This window comes from Oncorhynchus nerka, unplaced genomic scaffold, assembly GCF_034236695.1.
Source record: "Oncorhynchus nerka isolate Pitt River unplaced genomic scaffold, Oner_Uvic_2.0 unplaced_scaffold_832, whole genome shotgun sequence".
NCBI classification, from domain to species: domain Eukaryota; kingdom Metazoa; phylum Chordata; class Actinopteri; order Salmoniformes; family Salmonidae; genus Oncorhynchus; species Oncorhynchus nerka.
In genome coordinates this window covers 88,301-110,436 of record NW_027040437.1, presented here as the reverse complement: position 1 = coordinate 110,436, position 22,136 = coordinate 88,301, and the positions used below count along the sequence as shown (strand labels likewise).

Here is a 22,136-nt window from a genome sequence, read left to right as displayed (position 1 = left end):
ATGCATTAACTAATGTACCATTATTGTAAAGAGTTACCGTTCCTAATGCATTAACTAATGTACCATTATTGTAAAGAGTTACCGTTCCTAATGCATTAACTAATGTACCATTATTGTAAAGAGTTACCGTTCCTAATGCATTAACTAATGTACCATTATTGTAAAGAGTTACCGTTCCTAATGCATTAACTAATGTACCATTATTGTAAAGAGTTACCGTTCCCTGTCTTTAACTAATGCATTAACTAATGTACCATTATTGGGAGAGAGGGAGAGAGAGAGAGAACTAATGCATTAACTAATGTACCATTATTGGGAGAGAGGGAGAGAGAGAGAGAACTAATGCATTAACTAATGTACCATTATTGTAAAGAGTTACCGTTCCTAATGCATTAACTAATGTACCATTATTGTAAAGAGTTACCGTTCCTAATGCATTAACTAATGTACCATTATTGTAAAGAGTTACCGTTCCCTGTCTTTAACTAATGCATTAACTAATGTACCATTATTGGAAAGAGTTACCGTTCCTAATGCATTAACTAATGTACCCTTATTGTAAAGAGTTACCGTTCCCTGTCTTTAACTAATGCATTAACTAATGTACCATTATTGTAAAGAGTTACCGTTCCTAATGCATTAACTAATGTACCCTTATTGTAAAGAGTTACCGTTCCCTGTCTTTAACTAATGCATTAACTAATGTACCATTATTGTAAAGAGTTACCGTTCCTAATGCATTAACTAATGTACCATTATTGTAAAGAGTTACCGTTCCCTGTCTTTAACTAATGCATTAACTAATGTACCATTATTGTAAAGAGTTACCGTTCCTAATGCATTAACTAATGTACCATTATTGTAAAGAGTTACCGTTCCTAATGCATTAACTAATGTACCATTATTGTAAAGAGTTACCGTTCCTAATGCATTAACTAATGTACCATTATTGTAAAGAGTTACCATTATTGTAAAGAGTTACCGTTCCTAATGCATTAACTAATGTACCATTATTGTAAAGAGTTACCGTTCCTAATGCATTAACTAATGTACCATTATTGTAAAGAGTTACCGTTCCTAATGCATTAACTAATGTACCATTATTGTAAAGAGTTACCGTTCCCTGTCTTTAACTAATGCATTAACTAATGTACCATTATTGGGAGAGAGGGAGAGAGAGAGAGAACTAATGCATTAACTAATGTACCATTATTGGGAGAGAGGGAGAGAGAGAGAGAGAACTAATGCATTAACTAATGTACCATTATTGTAAAGAGTTACCGTTCCTAATGCATTAACTAATGTACCATTATTGTAAAGAGTTACCGTTCCTAATGCATTAACTAATGTACCATTATTGTAAAGAGTTACCGTTCCCTGTCTTTAACTAATGCATTAACTAATGTACCATTATTGGAAAGAGTTACCGTTCCTAATGCATTAACTAATGTACCCTTATTGTAAAGAGTTACCGTTCCCTGTCTTTAACTAATGCATTAACTAATGTACCATTATTGTAAAGAGTTACCGTTCCTAATGCATTAACTAATGTACCCTTATTGTAAAGAGTTACCGTTCCCTGTCTTTAACTAATGCATTAACTAATGTACCATTATTGTAAAGAGTTACCGTTCCCTGTCTTTAACTAATGCATTAACTAATGTACCATTATTGTAAAGAGTTACCGTTCCTAATGCATTAACTAATGTACCATTATTGTAAAGAGTTACCGTTCCTAATGCATTAACTAATGTACCATTATTGTAAAGAGTTACCGTTCCCTGTCTTTAACTAATGCATTAACTAATGTACCATTATTGGAAAGAGTTACCGTTCCTAATGCATTAACTAATGTACCCTTATTGTAAAGAGTTACCGTTCCCTGTCTTTAACTAATGCATTAACTAATGTACCATTATTGTAAAGAGTTACCGTTCCTAATGCATTAACTAATGTACCCTTATTGTAAAGAGTTACCGTTCCCTGTCTTTAACTAATGCATTAACTAATGTACCATTATTGTAAAGAGTTACCGTTCCATTAACTAATGTCTTTAACTAATGCATTAACTAATGTACCATTATTGTAAAGAGTTACCGTTCCTAATGCATTAACTAATGTACCATTATTGTAAAGAGTTACCGTTCCTAATGCATTAACTAATGTACCATTATTGTAAAGAGTTACCGTTCCTAATGCATTAACTAATGTACCATTATTGTAAAGAGTTACCGTTCCTAATGCATTAACTAATGTACCATTATTGTAAAGAGTTACCGTTCCTAATGCATTAACTAATGTACCCTTATTGTAAAGAGTTACCGTTCCTAATGCATTAACTAATGTACCATTATTGTAAAGAGTTACCGTTCCTAATGCATTAACTAATGTACCCTTATTGTAAAGTGTTACCGTTCCCTGTCTTTCATATCTGAGGATAAATCCATGAGAGAGAGAGAGAGAGAGAGAGAGAGAGAGAGAGAGAGAGAGAGGAGAGAGAGAGAGAGACCCTCACACAACAATAAGATAGAGAAAGACCCTCACACAACAATAAGATAGAGAAAGACCCTCACACAACAATAAGATAGAGAAAGACCCTCACACAACAATAAGATAGGGAGAGACCCTCACACAACAATAAGATAGGGAGAGTCCCTCACACAACAATAAGATAGAGAGAGTCCCTCACACAACAATAAGATAGAGAGAGTCCCTCACACAACAATAAGATAGGGAGAGTCCCTCACACAGCAATAAGATAGGGAGAGACCCTCACACAACAATAAGATAGGGAGAGTCCCTCACACAACAATAAGATAGAGAAAGACCCTCACACAACAATAAGATAGGGAGAGTCCCTCACACAACAATAAGATAGGGAGAGTCCCTCACACAACAATAAGATAGGGAGAGACCCTCACACAACAATAAGATAGAGAGAGTCCCTCACACAACAATAAGATAGAGAGAGACCCTCACACAACAATAAGATAGGGAGAGACCCTCACACAACAATAAGATAGGGAGAGACCCTCACACAACAATAAGATAGGGAGAGTCCCTCACACAACAATAAGATAGGGAGAGACCCTCACACAACAATAAGATAGGGAGAGACCCTCACACAACAATAAGATAGGGAGAGACCCTCACACAACAATAAGATAGGGAGAGACCCTCACACAACAATAAGATAGAGAGAGACCCTCACACAACAATAAGATAGGGAGAGACCCTCACACAACAATAAGATAGGGAGAGACCCTCACACAACAATAAGATAGGGAGAGTCCCTCACACAACAATAAGATAGGGAGAGACCCTCACACAACAATAAGATAGGGAGAGTCCCTCACACAGCAATAAGATAGGGAGAGACCCTCACACAACAATAAGATAGGGAGAGACCCTCACACAACAATAAGATAGGGAGAGACCCTCAAACAACAATAAGATAGGGAGAGACCCTCACACAACAATAAGATAGGGAGAGACCCTCACACAACAATAAGATAGGGAGAGACCCTCACACAGCAATAAGATAGGGAGAGACCCTCACACAACAATAAGATAGGGAGAGTCCCTCACACAACAATAAGATAGGGAGAGACCCTCACACAACAACAAGATAGGGAGAGACCCTCACACAACAATAAGATAGGGAGAGACCCTCACACAACAATAAGATAGGGAGAGACCCTCACACAGCAATAAGATAGGGAGAGACCCTCACACAACAATAAGATAGGGAGAGTCCCTCACACAACAATAAGATAGGGAGAGACCCTCACACAACAATAAGATAGGGAGAGTCCCTCACACAACAACAAGATAGGGAGAGACCCTCACACAACAATAAGATAGGGAGAGACCCTCACACAACAATAAGATAGGGAGAGACCCTCACACAACAATAAGATAGGGAGAGACCCTCACACAACAATAAGATAGGGAGAGTCCCTCACACAACAATAAGATAGGGAGAGTCCCTCACACAACAATAAAGATAGGGAGAGTCCCTCACACAACAATAAGATAGGGAGAGACCCTCACACAACAATAAGATAGGGAGAGACCCTAACACAACAATAAGATAGGGAGAGTCCCTCACACAACAATAAGATAGGGAGAGACCCTCACACAACAATAAGATAGGGAGAGACCCTCACACAACAATAAGATAGGGAGAGACCCTCACACAACAATAAGATAGGGAGAGACCCTCACACAACAATAAGATAGGGAGAGACCCTAACACAACAGTAAGATAGGGAGAGTCCCTCACACAGCAATAAGATAGGGAGAGTCCCTCACACAACAATAAGATAGGGAGAGACCCTCACACAACAATAAGATAGGGAGAGTCCCTCACACAGCAATAAGATAGGGAGAGACCCTCACACAACAATAAGATAGGGAGAGTCCCTCACACAACAATAAGATAGGGAGAGACCCTCACACAACAATAAAATAGGGAGAGTCCCTCACACAACAATAAGATAGGGAGAGACCCTCACACAACAATAAGATAGGGAGAGACCCTCACACAACAATAAGATAGGGAGAGTCCCTCACACAACAATAAGATAGGGAGAGTCAAATCAAATCAAATCAAATTTTTATTTGTCACATACACATGGTTAGCAGATGTTAATGCGAGTGTAGCGAAATGCTTGTGCTTCTAGTTCCGACAATGCAGTGATAACCAACAAGTAATCTAACTAACAATTCCAAAACTACTGTCTTATACACAGTGTAAGGGGATAAGGAATATGTACATAAGGATATATGAATGAGTGATGGTACAGAGCAGCATACAGTAGATGGTATCGAGTACAGTATATACATATGAGATGAGTATGTAGACAAAGTAAACAAAGTGGCATAGTTAAAGTGGCTAGTGACATAAGAATGCAGTCGATGATCTAGAGTACAGTATATACATATGCATATGAGATGAATAATGTAGGGTAAGTAACATTATATAAGGTAGCATTGTTTAAAGTGGCTAGTGATATATTTACATAATTTCCCATCAATTCCCATTATTAAAGTGGCTGGAGTTGGGTCAATGACAGTGTGTTGGCAGCAGCCACTCAATGTTAGTGGTGGCTGTTTAACAGTCTGATGGCCTTGAGATAGAAGCTGTTTTTCAGTCTCTCGGTCCCAGCTTTGATGCACCTGTACTGACCTCGCCTTCTGGATGATAGCGGGGTGAACAGGCAGTGGTTCGGGTGGTTGATGTCCTTGATGATCTTTATGGCCTTCCTGTAACATCGGGTGGTGTAGGTGTCCTGGAGGGCAGGTAGTTTGCCCCGGTGATGCGTTGTGCAGACCTCACTACCCTCTGGAGAGCCTTACGGTTGAGGGCGGAGCAGTTGCCGTACCAGGCGGTGATACAGCCCGCCAGGATGCTCTCGATTGTGCATCTGTAGAAGTTTGTGAGTGCTTTTGGTGACAAGCCGAATTTCTTCAGCCTCCTGAGGTTGAAGAGGCGCTGCTGCGCCTTCTTCACGACGCTGTCAGTGTGAGTGGACCAATTCAGTTTGTCTGTGATGTGTATGCCGAGGAACTTAAAACTTGCTACCCTCTCCACTACTGATCCATCGATGTGGATAGGGGTGTTCCCTCTGCTGTTTCCTGAAGTCCACAATCATCTCCTTAGTTTTGTTGACGTTGAGTGTGAGGTTATTTTCCTGACACCACACTCCGAGGGCCCTCACCTCCTCCCTGTAGGCCGTCTCGTCGTTGTTGGTAATCAAGCCTACCACTGTTGTGTCGTCCGCAAACTTGATGATTGAGTTGGAGGCGTGCATGGCCACGCAGTCGTGGGTGAACAGGGAGTACAGGAGAGGGCTCAGAACGCACCCTTGTGGGGCCCCCGTGTTGAGGATCAGCGGGGAGGAGATGTTGTTGCCTACCCTCACCACCTGGGGGCGGCCCGTCAGGAAGTCCAGAACCCAGTTGCACAGGGCGGGGTCGAGACCCAGGGTCTCGAGCTTGATGACGAGCTTGGAGGGTACTATGGTGTTGAATGCCGAGCTGTAGTCGATGAACAGCATTCTCACATAGGTATTCCTCTTGTCCAGGTGGGTTAGGGCAGTGTGCAGTGTGGTTGAGATTGCATCGTCTGTGGACCTATTTGGGCGGTAAGCAAATTGGAGTGGGTCTAGGGTGTCAGGTAGGGTGGAGGTGATATGGTCCTTGACTAGTCTCTCAAAGCACTTCATGATGACGGAAGTGAGTGCTACGGGGCGGTAGTCGTTTAGCTCAGTTACCTTAGCTTTCTTGGGAACAGGAACAATGGTGGCCCTCTTGAAGCATGTGGGAACAGCAGACTGGTATAGGGATTGATTGAATATGTCCGTAAACACACCGGCCAGCTGGTCTGCGCATGCTCTGAGGGCGCGGCTGGGGATGCCGTCTGGGCCTGCAGCCTTGCGAGGATTAACACGTTTAAATGTCTTACTCACCTCGGCTGCAGTGAAGGAGAGACCGCATGTTTTCGTTGCAGGCCGTGTCAGTGGCAATGTATTGTCCTCAAAGCGGGCAAAAAAGTTATTTAGTCTGCCTGGGAGCAAGACATCCTGGTCCGTGACTGGGCTGGTTTTCTTCTTGTAGTCCGTGATTGACTGTAGACCCTGCCACATGCCTCTTGTGTCTGAGCCATTGAATTGAGATTCCACTTTGTCTCTGTACTGACGCTTAGCTTGTTTAATAGCCTTGCGGAGGGAATAGCTGCATTGTTTATATTCGGACATATTACCAGACACCTTGCCCTGATTAAAAGCAGTGGTTCGCGCTTTCAGTTTCACGCGAATGCTGCCATCAATCCACGGTTTCTGGTTTGGGAATGTTTTTATCGTTGCTATGGGAACGACATCTTCGACGCACGTTCTAATGAACTCGCACACCGAATCAGCGTATTCGTCAATATTTCCATCTGACGCAATACGAAACATGTCCCAGTCCACGTGATGGAAGCAGTCTTGGAGTGTGGAGTCAGCTTGGTCTGACCAGCGTTGGACAGACCTCAGCGTGGGAGCCTCTTGTTTTAGTTTCTGCCTGTAGGCAGGGATCAGCAAAATGGAGTCGTGGTCAGCTTTTCCGAAAGGGGGGCGGGGCAGGGCCTTATATGCGTCGCGGAAGTTAGAGTAACAACTTCCGCGACGTCCCTCACGCAACAATAAGATAGAGAGAGACCCTCACACAACAATAAGATAGGGAGAGTCCCTCACACAACAATAAGATAGAGAGAGACCCTCACACAACAATAAGATAGGGAGAGACCCTCACACAACAATAAGATAGAGAGAGTCCCTCACACAACAATAAGATAGGGAGAGTCCCTCACACAACAATAAGATAGGGAGAGACCCTCACACAACAATAAGATAGAGAGAGACCCTCACACAACAATAAGATAGGGAGAGTCCCTCACACAATAATAAGATAGGGAGAGTCCCTCACACAACAATAAGATAGGGAGAGTCCCTCACACAACAATAAGATAGAGAGAGTCCCTCACACAACAATAAGATAGAGAGAGTCCCTCACACAACAATAAGATAGGGAGAGACCCTCACACAACAATAAGATAGGGAGAGTCCCTCACACAACAATAAGATAGGGAGAGACCCTCACACAACAATAAGATAGGGAGAGTCCCTCACACAACAATAAGATAGGGAGAGTCCCTCACACAACAATAAGATAGGGAGAGACCCTCACACAACAATAAGATAGGGAGAGTCCCTCACACAACAATAAGATAGGGAGAGACCCTCACACAACAATAAGATAGAGAGAGTCCCTCACACAACAATAAGATAGGGAGAGACCCTCACACAACAATAAGATAGGGAGAGACCCTCACACAACAATAAGATAGGGAGAGACCCTCACACAACAATAAGATAGAGAGAGTCCCTCACACAACAATAAGATAGGGAGAGACCCTCACACAACAATAAGATAGGGAGAGACCCTCACACAACAATAAGATAGGGAGAGACCCTCACACAACAATAAGATAGAGAGAGACCCTCACACAACAATAAGATAGAGAGAGTCCCTCACACAACAATAAGATAGGGAGAGGCCCTCACACAACAATAAGATAGGGAGAGTCCCTCACACAACAATAAGATAGGGAGAGACCCTCACACAACAATAAGATAGAGAGAGACCCTCACACAACAATAAGAGAGGGAGAGACCTGGGACTGGGAAGTTCTCAGTGTCCCAGGCAATGTCTCCCCAGATCTGGCTCAGACAGATAGTCTGTTCTCAAAACACTAGACACATTGTTCCCAAACGTTGATTCTGACTAAAACCACACAGTTTTATAATATAATCCTCGAATGAGTCTAACACTTACACACATGTGTTATAATAATCTAATGATTCAAATTAATTTCATACCATCACATGGTATCAGACCTATGGTTTCATATAATCACATGGTATCAGACCTATGGTTTCATACAATCACATGGTATCAGACCTATGGTTTCATACCATCACATGGTATCAGACCTATGGTATCAGACCTATGGTTTCATACAATCACATGGTATCAGACCTATGGTATCAGACCTATGGTATCAGACCTATGGTTTCATACAATCACATGGTATCAGACCTATGGTTTCATACAATCACATGGTATCAGACCTATGGTATCAGACCTATGGTTTCATACAATCACATGGTATCAGACCTATGGTATCAGACCTATGGTTTCATACAATCACATGGTATCAGACCTATGGTATCATATAATCACATGGTATCAGACCTATGGTATCAGGACTGTAACATTCTAATCATTTATTAAAACACATTTCCTTATCAATCCACCCTTAAATGACTAGATGATACATCCTGAAACTAATATCCTACAAGGAAACATAACAAATAATCCTTATTAATACAAGGGAATATAATGTACATCAGATATTCATTCATGACTGTTATCGGTCTAAATCCAATTGTAACACTTCTATTAGGATTTGTATTACAAGCTTCATAACAATACGGTCTCATCCCTCCAAAATAACAGTCTCATCCAACACTGGCTCCTCATAGCTTCATAACAATACGGTCTCATCCCTCAAAATAACAGTCTCATCCAACACTGGCTCCTCATAGCTTCATAACAATACGGTCTCATCCCTCCAAAATAACAGTCTCATCCAACACTGGCTCCTCATAGCTTCATAACAATACGGTCTCATCCCTCCAAAATAACAGTCTCATCCAACACTGGCTCCTCATAGCTTCATAACAATACGGTCTCATCCCTCCAAAATAACAGTCTCATCCAACACTGGCTCCTCATAGCTTCATAACAATACAGTCTCATCCAACACTGACTCCTCATAGCTGAAAGAAACGGAATCCTCTGCCGGCCCTTGAAGCTCGAACTCGTCATCACACAGACCAGCGCTGGAAATCGGTCCATACCTCATCACCATCTGTTGCCCTACCGACCTCTCCAGAGTCTTGATAAGCAAAACTGTCACACAAGGTACCAAACAAACCCCACACAGAACCAAAACACTCATACAGGTGACGGTTGCCCACAACACAGTGATAATGACATGTTTCCATTTCCCAAACACTGTCAAACCAATTTGTTAGAGAAATATCGAGAGTTCTCAGAGTTTTCAGCCAATTTGTTAATAAAGTGAGCTAGGGTTGTTAATAATAAAGTAGTGTAGACTACAGTAGACTACATAGACCTGTTTTACCCATTAATAAAGTAGTGTAGACTACAGTAGGCTACATAGACCTGTTTTACCCATTAATAAAGTAGTGTAGACTACAGTAGGCTACATAGACCTGTTTTACCCATTAATAAAGTAGTGTAGACTACAGTAGGCTACATAGACCTGTTTTTTCCCATTAATAAAGTAGTGTAGACTACAGTAGGCTACATAGACCTGTTTTACCCATTAATAAAGTAGTGTAGACTACAGTAGGCTACATAGACCTGTTTTACCCATTAATAAAGTAGTGTAGACTACAGTAGGCTACATAGACCTGTTTTACCCATTAATAAAATAGTGTAGACTACAGTAGGCTACATAGACCTGTTTTACCCATTAGTAAAGTAGTGTAGACTACAGTAGGCTACATAGACCTGTTTTACCCATTAATAAAGTAGTGTAGAATACAGTAGGCTACATAGACACAGTGTCTCCTGACCCCCCTCCTGTCTCAGCCTCCAGTATTTATGCTGCAGTAGTAAATGTTATGTGTCCTGGGCTTAGGGGTCAGTTTGTTATATCTGGAGTATTTCAGCCTCTGTTTATGCCTATTCGGGGTCCTATGTGAATTTAAGTTTGCTCCTGTGTGAATTTAAGTTTGCTCTCTAATTCTCTCTTTCTCTCTTTCTTTCTTTCTCTCTCTCGGAGGACCTGAGCCCTAGGACCATGCCTCAGGACTACCTGACATGATGACTCCTTGCTGTCCCCAGTCCACCTGGCCGTGCTGCTGCTCCAGTTTCAACTGTTCTGCCTTATTATTATTGGACCATGCTGGTCATTTATGAACATTTGAACATCTTGGCCATGTTCTGTTATAATCTCCACCCGGCACAGCCAGAAGAAGACTGGCCACCCCACATAGCCTGGTTCCTCTCTAGGTTTCTTCCTAGGTTTTGGCCTTTCTAGGGAGTTTTTCCTAGCCACCGTGCTTCTACACCTGCATTGCTTGCTGTTTGGGGTTTTAGGCTGGGTTTCTGTACAGCACTTTGAGATATCAGCTGATGTACGAAGGGCTATATAAATAAATTTGATTTGATTTGATAGACCTGTTTTTACCCACCAATCAACACACAAAGAAATAAACAAAACATTATAATTTAATAGAGATATTGGTGATTTTATAAACTAAATCTGATCAAAATTATATTTTGTCAATGAAATGAATGAATGTATTGTGTACTAATCAAATATATTAAACATGTCGTTAAATTTGTAGTGTAGACCTTTTCACTGTGCAAATATTATATGTTAATTATGTTCTGACCCACCGACTTTAACTCAGAAAACAATTGTCCCGAAGCCAAACCTAGTTGACGAACCCTGTTTTATAGTATTCCATGGCCTTTACTGGCCAACTGCTGTTATGGTTATGATATAATATGGTGTTGTGTCACTAGACTTTGACCAGATATTATTACATCCAAAGATCAACTGAACCTAGAACATAGATACAGAGACACTTGTCATCAGGAAGGATCTCTCTCAGCACAACGGAAAATATCTCAATGACTTGACATGTTCTGCTTGTGAATTCAGGCTACAAGGTAAGAATATTCCCAGGGATTATTGTAAAGTGTGTAGAGAAATTCAATGTCTGGTGTTATTTTAGTATAGTGAATGACAGTAAAACACTCAGATGTAACAGTCCATTTCACCTGGGACAGCTACGTGACAGTTCAATCATACAAAATGGTGCTAACTGGGTGTAGTCAAGTCACATTCAATAACATGTTGTTCATATAGCTAACTGGGTGTAGTCAAGTCACATTCAATAACATGTTGTTCATATAGCTAACTGGGTGTAGTCAAGTCACATTCAATAACATTGTTCATATAGTAACTGGGTGTAGTCAAGTCACATTCAATAACATGTTCATATAGCTAACTGGGTGTAGTCAAGTCACATTCAATAACATGTTGTTCATATAGCTAACTGGGTGTAGTCAAGTCACATTCAATAACATGTTGTTCATATAGCTAACTGGGTGTAGTCAAGTCACATTCAATAACATGTTGTTCATATAGCTAACTGGGTGTAGTCAAGTCACATTCAATAACATGTTGTTCATATATTCGTATATCGCGATTATTTTACAATTTGTATATTTCATGTATAAATTGTAAGTCGTCTTTCAGAATATCATAACATTTGTTGTTTTCTAAATTCCAATGAGCTCCTGCTTCCTGTGTAATTTGGTATGAAACCACTGAACAGACTTTTCTTAACATTAATATTATGAACTGAATTCAGTAACAGCATCATAATATCATACCTGTTGAACAAAACAACACACTAGAATGAGAGAAATTAATAAAAGAGAAAGAGAGACATTATTATTCAATAATTACTGTGTTAACCACAACTAACATGTTGGATCTCTGTTTAGTTGTCACTGTGTTAACCACAACCAACATGTTGGATCTCTGTTTAGTTGTCACTGTGTTAACCACAACCAACATGTTGGATCTCTGTTTAGTTGTCACTGTGTTAACCACAACCAACATGTTGGATCTCTGTTTAGTTGTCACTGTGTTAACCACAACCAACATGTTGGATCTCTGTTTAGTTGTCACTGTGTTAACCACAACCAACATGTTGGATCTCTGGTTAGTTGTCACTGTGTTAACCACAACCAACATGTTGGATCTCTGTTTAGTTGTCACTGTGTTAACCACAACCAACATGTTGGATCTCTGTTTAGTTGTCACTGTGTTAACCACAACTAACATGTTGGATCTCTGTTTAGTTGTCACTGTGTTAACCACAACCAACATGTTGGATCTCTGTTTAGTTGTCACTGTGTTAACCACAACCAACATGTTGGATCTCTGTTTAGTTGTCACTGTGTTAACCACAACCAACATGTTGGATCTCTGTTTAGTTGTCACTGTGTTAACCACAACCAACATGTTGTATCTCTGTTTAGTTGACACTGTGTTAACCACAACCAACATGTTGGATCTCTGTTTAGTTGTCACTGTGTTAACCACAACCAACATGTTGTATCTCTGTTTAGTTGTCACTGTGTTAACCACAACCAACATGTTGGATCTCTGTTTAGGGGTCAGTTCTCTAAAATGAGTCTCTCAGGAGCGAGAAAGAAGGGGGGGCCTGCCTCTAAAATGAGTCTCTCTGGAGCAAGAGAGGAGGGGGGGCCTGCCTCTAAAATGAGACTCTCTGGGGAACATGACACCAAAGTTAAGAGGTGAGATTACAATGTTGTTTGTTTGTAAAACGTGTTTCCACAATTTTTTCACATTTGTTATTTATCAGACAGCATTGCTCAGGGGAACCTTGTCTGTAAAATATTGTTGTTCAAACATTTTAATTAATAGTTTTTTGTGTATGAATTTTTGTTTTTCAAAACGCTATATAGCTGGAATGGAATGTTTGTATCCTGTATATTAGACTGTGATATGTGGTTGTCTCACCAGCAAACACACACACACACTACACACACACACACGCACACGCACACGCACACACACACACACACACGCACACGCACACACACACACACGCACACACACACCTCTATAAATTTTTAGCATGACACAATCATTTAGCCTCTTAATTATTATCTAATATGTTGGCAGCAAAACTTTATAGTTTTTATTCTGATCGTTGAGTATACAGTATATATAGAATATATATAGAACCCTTTATAGGAGGTTAGGAAGTGTCTTAGTATACAGTACATGTAGAATATATATAGAACCCTTTATAGGAGGTTATCCTGTCTGAGTATACAGTATATATAGAACCCTTTATAGGAGGTTAGCCTGTCTGAGTATACAGTATATATTTAACCCTTTATAGGAGGTTAGCCTGTCTGAGTATACAGTATATATTTAACCCTTTATAGGGCTCTTTGGTCAGAACTCTAGAGGTTCTTCTTCACTGAATTGATCTTCATTATATCCAAACACACTGGTGGTCAGGGAGGCATGTCTTTGTTTGAACGATGGCCCACATCAACTCTGGATGACTTGTTTACAATACAATACATTATAATACATTACAATACAATACAATACATTACATTACAATACATTACATTACAATACAATACATTACAATACATTACAATACAATACAATACAATACAATACATTACAATACAATACAATACAATACAATACATTACAATACAATACATTACAATACATTACAATACATTACAATACAATACAATACATTACAATACATTACAATACATTACAATACAATACAGTAAATTACAATACATTACAATACAATACAATACAATACATTACAACACATTATAATACAATACAATACATTACAATACAATACAACTTTGTCTATTAGTTACAGCAAACAACCAAAAATGTCTATTCTGCTCCATTCTTACCCTTCTTACCATTCTTACGTTCTGGAACTGTCCTCGTCCCCGTACAGAACTGTCCTCATCCCCGTACAGAAGTGTCCGCGTCCCCGTACAGAACTGTCCGCGTCCCCGTACAGAACTGTCCTCACCCCCGTACAGAACTGTCCTCGTCCCCGTACAGAACTGTCCTCATCCCCGTACAGAACTGTCCTCATCCCCGTACAGAACTGTCCGCGTCCCCGTACAGAACTGTCCGCGTCCCCGTACAGAACTGTCCGCGTCCCCGTACAGAACTGTCCTCACCCCCGTACAGAACTGTCCGCGTCCCCGTACAGAACTGTCCGCGTCCCCGTACAGAACTGTCCTCACCCCCGTACAGAACTGTCCTCGTCCCCGTACAGAACTGTCCTCATCCCCGTACAGAACTGTCCGCGTCCCCGTACAGAACTGTCCGCGTCCCCGTACAGAACTGTCCGCGTCCCCGTACAGAACTGTCCTCACCCCCGTACAGAACTGTCCGCGTCCCCGTACAGAACTGTCCTCGTCCCCGTACAGAACTGTCCTCGTCCCCGTACAGAACTGTCCTCATCCCCGTACAGAACTGTCCGCGTCCCCGTACAGAACTGTCCGCGTCCCCGTACAGAACTGTCCTCGTCCCCGTACAGAACTGTCCGCGTCCCCGTACAGAACTGTCCGCGTCCCCGTACAGTTCGGTGTGGCGCCAAGCATATTGTCCGGTTACGCGCAGAGTGGACTGAGGTGATCTTGGGGAATAACGACGGAGTTTGTTACAGTGTTGAAACACCGAAGTTTATTGTTCAATTTGCTTTTTTCTTTACGGTCAGAGACAGTATGAGTGTAGCCAGATCCTTTTCACTCTCTATCCTTGTTTCATTTTGTGGTTCACTGGATTCATCATCATCATCGAGACGAGGGACAGACGAACGACCTGCTAGCTAGTCAAGCTAGTTGGTACAGATGGGTAAGCTAGCTACCTACTCTACCAGCAGCATCCTAGTTATCCAAGCTAGTCGGTACAGCTCGGTAAGCTAGCTAGCTACTCTACCAGCAGCATCCTAGTTATCCTAGCTAGTCGGTACAGCTCGGTAAGTTAGCTAGCTACTCTACCAGCAGCATCCTAGTTATCCTAGCTAGTCGTTACAGCTCGGTAAGCTAGCTAGCTACTCTACCAGGAGCATCCTAGTTACCATAGCTACCACTACATCATCACCGGCTGTCTGCATTTCTTGTGGACCGATGGAGCTCCCCGGTTGTTTCTTCCACCTGTTAAATCCCGTGGAGGGCTTCTCCCTCTCTCGTTGATGGAGGCTGGCTACCTCTGTCCGGTTCTCCTCTCTTCACTAGATGGACGGTAACTTTAGTGTTTAAACCTCTGTGTCCAAGGACCAAACTTTTGCATATTATTTTCAGGGAGCCTCAGTAGGCTGAACACATGACGTTTTAAACAATGTTTTTTCTGATAGAAACGAGTTCATTGCATCTGCCATGGAGCCCAGTTTCATAACATTACCTTATCTTATATTATGTCTCTAGTTATGAAGTAATCAGGAAAAACAGGTAACTTATTATACTGAGATGCAGTGCCTTAGACCGCTGAACCAGGGTCTGTAGTGATCCTCTAGTACTGAGATGCCTTAGACCGCTGCACCAGGGTCTGTAGTGATCCTCTAGTACTGAGATGCCTTAGACCACTGAACCAGGGTCTGTAGTGATCCTCTAGTACTGAGATGCCTTAGACCACTGAACCAGGGTCTGTAGTGATCCTCTAGTACTGAGATGCCTTAGACCACTGAACCAGGGTCTGTAGTGATCCTCTAGTACTGAGATGCCTTAGACCACTGAACCAGGGTCTGTAGTGATCCTCTAGTACTGAGATGCAGTGTCTTAGACCACTGAACCAGGGTCTGTAGTGATCCTCTAGTACTGAGATGCAGTGTCTTAGACCACTGAACCAGGGTCTGTAGTGATCCTCTAGTACTGAGATGCCTTAGACCGCTGCACCAGGGTCTGTAGTGATCCTCTACTACTGAGATGTCTTAGACCACTGAACCAGGGTCTGTAGTGATCCTCTAGTACTGAGATGTCTTAGACCACTGAACCAGGGTCTGTAGTGATCCTCTAGTACTGAGATGCCTTAGACCGCTGCACCAGGGTCCTCTAGTACTGCGATGCCTTAGACCGCTGAACCAGGGCCTGTAGTGATCCTCTAGTACTGAGATGCCTTAGACCACTGAACCAGGGTCTGTAGTGATCCTCTAGTACTGAGATGCCTTAGACCGCTGCACCAGGGTCCTCTAGTACTGCGATGCCTTAGACCGCTGAACCAGGGCCTGTAGTGATCCTCTAGTACTGAGATGCCTTAGACCGCTGAACCAGGGCCTGTAGTGATCCTCTAGTACTGAGATGCCTTAGACCGCTGAACCAGGGTCTGTCGTGACCCTCTAGTACTGAGATGCCTTAGACCACTGAACCAGGGTCTGTAGTGATCCTCTAGTACTGAGATGCCTTAGACCACTGAACCAGGGTCTGTAGTGATCCTCTAGTACTGAGATGCCTTAGACCACTGAACCAGGGTCTGTAGTGATCCTCTAGTACTGAGATGCCTTAGACCTCTGAACCAGGGTCCTCTAGTACTGAGATGCAGTGCCTTAGACCACTGAACCTGGGTCTGTAGTGATCCTCTAGTACTGAGATGCCTTAGACCACTGAACCAGGGTCTGTAGTGATCCTCTAGTACTGAGATGCCTTAGACCACTGAACCAGGGTCTGTAGTGATCCTCTAGTACTGAGATGCCTTAGACCACTGAACCAGGGTCTGTAGTGATCCTCTAGTACTGAGATGTCTTAGACCACTGAACCAGGGTCTGTAGTGACTCCTCTAGTACTGAGATGCAGTGCCTTAGACCACTGAACCAGGGTCTGTAGTGATCCTCTAGTACTGAGATGCAGTGCCTTAGACCACTGAACCAGGGTCTGTAGTGATCCTCTAGTACTGAGATGTCTTAGACCACTGAACCAGGGTCTGTAGTGACTCCTCTAGTACTGAGATGTCTTAGACCACTGAACCAGGGTCTGTAGTGACTCCTCTAGTACTGAGATGCCTTAGACCGCTGCACCAGGGTCCTCTAGTACTGAGATGCCTTAGACCGCTGCACCAGGGTCCTCTAGTACTGAGATGCCTTAGACCGCTGCACCAGGGTCCTCTAGTACTGAGATGCCTTAGACCGCTGCACCAGGGTCCTCTAGTACTGAGATGCCTTAGACCGCTGCACCAGGGTCCTCTAGTACTGAGATGTCTTAGACCGCTGCACCAGGGTCCTCTAGTACTGAGATGCCTTAGACCGCTGCACCAGGGTCCTCTAGTACTGAGATGTCTTAGACCGCTGCACCAGGGTCCTCTAGTACTGAGATGCCTTAGACCGCTGCACCAGGGTCCTCTAGTACTGAGATGTCTTAGACCGCTGCACCAGGGTCCTCTAGTACTGAGATGCCTTAGACCGCTGCACCAGGGTCCTCTAGTACTGAGATGCCTTAGACCGCTGCACCAGGGTCCTCTAGTACTGAGATGTCTTAGACCGCTGCACCAGGGTCCTCTAGTACTGAGATGTCTTAGACGGCTGCACCACTTGGGAGCCCGTATTGGTTTTCAGAAAAGTGTTGAACTTAAACAAAACGCATGTCCCTGTCCTAGTTTTCAAGATGTGGCCGATTTAAGCAGCCAGAATAATTTGTTTTAATTAAGAATGATTTAATTGTTGTGACGATTTGTTGTATCTAAATGGCTGCTGGGTAATTTGATATGAATTGGAATCTTCATTTGTTGACATCGAATTAAATGAAAGCTGCGCAGGTTCACTGAGTTGCAAACCACATGGACTAGCTCATTGATTTGTAGATCTGTCGCAGTTGCTACCTCAGATTATGAGCCTAGCAGGTGTCCGCTTTGAGTTATGTAGTACCCACAGAAGGCCACAGGGAGGAGCAAGAGACCTATAAACACATAATATTGTTTAGCATTTGAATATTTTGTTAATCAAAACCTGTCTAAGCGCTGTGCTGTTTTTATTTTGTTATTAGTTATTTTATTATATTTATTATTTCAAGGCACTTGATCAACAAGCCACGTGTGTTTTTATTTTTCAAATGTGGTTTGAACTGGGTGACCTGGTAACCTCTATGTGAAAGTCCAGAAATTGGCTTAGGATAGATAGGGCATGTTTGAGACCTAAGGAATTAACCAGAAAAACACAGTTTATTTCTCAGCTGCCTCAATGTCTGTACATTAATTAATAACTTTTAATTGCTAAATATTTATAAAAAATATACAGCCAAATAATCACTAGTCAGATGCTCAAACCTCAACCTTAGTATACATGCATTTTCAAATATTTTCTTAATATCTCATATTGGGACTAAACAGCCTCGGAATAGAAAAGATGAGAGTGCATCCAACGGTTAGCGAATTTACCTCAAAATGACCCTCATTTTCGCAAGAAGGCAGAGTGACGACACAAGCTTTTTGGCGGTGGCTGAGTTGTCTGCTTGTGAGAGAAGTTGGAGAGCGGGTCGATGCTGGTTGATGAATTGACAATGAATGTACTAGTGGAGGGAACATTTCCTGTGACAGGAAGAAGCACACAGGAGTTTTCCTGTGAGGGGGACTGGTGGTGTATCCAGGGAGAAAACTAAACTGATCTTCTGAAATGTCATTTGTGGTCTTCTGCTGCCATCTATTGGAATTATGTAGCAACTGCAGTAGTACTGAATAATGTTTAATTCCTTACTAAACTAGTAATTACTCAGAATTGCAAAATATAACATTTTCTAGTTCATTTTACTTCTAGTTCATTTTACCATTAAATAACCATTTATAGTGTAACAAACATTGAAACTGACATAAACCAAAAACACCATACATTTAGTAGATGAGAGATGTAATGTTTGTCTCTGTTGTGTTGAAGTCCAATCAAGCAGGAGAGACCAGACTCCCCTGTACCCAGCTGTGTGTCCATGAAGAGTGACCAGTCTATGCATCAACCTATAGAGTTTAGAGAGGGAGACTTTTCTACTGAACAAAGGTAAGAAGAACTCATGGGTCATGGTCAGTGAGTTAAACTACACTGTCTCTAGTCATTTCTCCTCCCATTTTCCCATTTATTGTTGTTGTTTTCATAATCAATAGGCAAATCCTTTTGTCCATTCTCATAGTCCTAAAACAATATTAAACAAACACAACATTCCCTCCCTAAGTGTGTGTGTGTGTCTGAAATCCCTGGATGAGGAGATGTAATCTCTATCCCTATTGCCTAGTCACTTATACCCCTACCTACATGTGGCTATTACCTCAATTACCTAAACTACCTGGTACCCTGCACATTGACTCAGTACTGGTTCTCCTTATAGTCTCATTATTACCTCAACTACCTGGTACCCTGCACATTGACTCAGTACTGGTACTCCTTATAGTCTCATTATTACCTCAACTACCTGGCACCCTGCACATTGACTCAGTACTGGTACTCCTCATTATTACCTCAACTACCTGGTACCCTGCACATTGACTCAGTACTGGTACTCCTTATAGTCTCATTATTACCTCAACTACCTGGTACCCTGCACATTGACTCAGTACTGGTACTCCTTATAGCCTCATTATTACCTCAACTACCTGGTACCCTGCACATTGACTCAGTACTGGTACTCCTTATAGTCTCATTATTACCTCAACTACCTGGTACACTGCACATTGACTCAGTATTGGTACTCCTTATAGTCTCATTATTACCTCAACTACCTGGTACCCTGCACATTGACTCAGTACTGGTTCTTATAGTCTCATTATTACCTCAACTACCTGGTACCCTGCACATTGACTCAGTACTGGTTCTCCTTATAGTCTCATTATTACCTCAACTACCTGGTACCCTGCACATTGACTCAGTACTGGTTCTTATAGTCTCATTATTACCTCAACTACCTGGTACCCTGCACATTGACTCAGTACTGGTACTCCTTATAGTCTCATTATTACCTCAACTACCTGGTACACTGCACATTGACTCAGTACTGGTACTCCTTATAGTCTCATTATTACCTCAACTACCTGGTACCCTGCACATTGACTCAGTACTGGTACTCCTTATAGCCTCAATATTCCGGTCGGTAACATTTGAGAGTGAGGCAAATATATAGCATTTTGCGGAAAAAAAACATGATTATTTGTCTCTCTGAAATGAAGACATCAAGTGATTTTAAACAAATACATATCTGTCATTGAACAACCCCATGATTAGATAGTGAACAACCCCATGATTAGATAGTGAACAACCCCATGATTAGATAGTGAACAACCCCATGATTAGATAGTGAACAACCCCATGATTAGATTAGTAGAACAACCCCATGATTAGATAGTCCATTAACAACCCCATGATTAGATAGTGAACAACCCCATGATTAGATAGTGAACAACCCCATGATTAGATAGTGAACAACCCCATGATTAGATAGTTAACAACCCCATGATTAGATAGTGAACAACCCCATGATTAGATAGTGAACAACCCCATGATTAGATAGTGAACAACCCCATGATGATTAGATAGTAACAACCCCATGATTAGATAGTGAACAACCCCAATGATTAGATAGTGAACAACCCCATGATTAGATAGTGAACAACCCCATGATTAGATAGTGAACAACCCCATGATTAGATAGTGAACAACCCCATGATTAGATAGTGAACAACCCCATGATTAGATAGTGAACAACCCCATGATTAGATAGTGAACAACCCCATGATTAGATAGTGAACAACCCCATGATTAGATAGTGAACAACCCCATGATTAGATAGTGAACAACCCCATGATTAGATAGTGAACAACCCCATGATTAGATAGTGAACAACCCCATGATTAGATAGTGAACAACCCCATGATTAGATAGTGAACAACCCCATGATTAGATAGTGAACAACCCCATGATTAGATAGTGAACAACCCCATGATTAGATAGTGAACAACCCCAACCCCATGATTAGATAGTGAACAACCCCAATTAGATAGTGAACAACCCCATGATTAGATAGTGAACAACCCCATGATTAGATAGTGAACAACCCCATGATTAGATAGTGAACAACCCCATGATTAGATAGTGAACAATCCCCCATGATTAGATAGTGAACAACCCCATGATTAGATAGTGAACAACCCCATGATTAGATAGTGAACATTAGATAGTGAACCCCATGATTAGATAGTGAACAACCCCATGATTAGATAGTGAACAACCCCATGATTAGATAGTGAACAACCCCATGATTAGATAGTGAACAACCCCATGATTAGATAGTGAACAACCCCATGATTAGATAGTGAACAACCCCATGATTAGATAGTGAACAACCCCATGATTAGATAGTGAACAACCCCATGATTAGATAGTGAACAACCCCATGTTAGATACAACCCCATGATTAGATAGAACAACCCCATGAACAACCCCATGATTAGATAGTGAACAACCCCATGATTAGATAGTGAACAACCCCATGATTAGATAGTGAACAATGATTAGATAGTGAACCCCATGATTAGATAGTGAACAATCCCATGATTAGATAGTGAACAACCCCATGATTAGATAGTGAACAACCCCATGATTAGATAGTGAACAACCCCATGATTAGATAGTGAACAATCCCATACCATGATTAGATAGAGAAAAAACACACCAATCTCTTTCAGAAATGCTTTGAACAATAAAAGCTAATTTACTAACATTTCTGAAAAGTGATATATAGTGTTTTGGAATGAAACTCTTATGTTTCCCCATCTGAGCTCAGAGTAGATGAGAGATGTAATGTTTGTCTCTGTTGTGTTGAAGACCAATCAAGCAGGAGAGACCAGCCTCCCCTGTTCCCAGCTGTGTGTCCATGAAGAGTGACCGGTCTATGGAACTTCCTATGAAGTTTAGAAAGGGAGA

The 22,136-nt window shown here is 41.8% G+C and overlaps 1 long non-coding RNA gene across 1 annotated transcript; it reads left to right on the top strand.

Annotated features, from left to right (window-relative positions):
• Positions 1–10,443: 10,443 nt before the first annotated feature.
• On the top strand, positions 10,444–22,111 carry LOC135571048 (uncharacterized). The gene is made up of 3 exons (XR_010463630.1): positions 10,444–11,316; positions 12,835–12,978; positions 22,038–22,111. It is a non-coding gene; the product is annotated as an uncharacterized LOC135571048 (long non-coding RNA).
• The last annotated feature ends 25 nt before the right edge of the window (positions 22,112–22,136 follow it).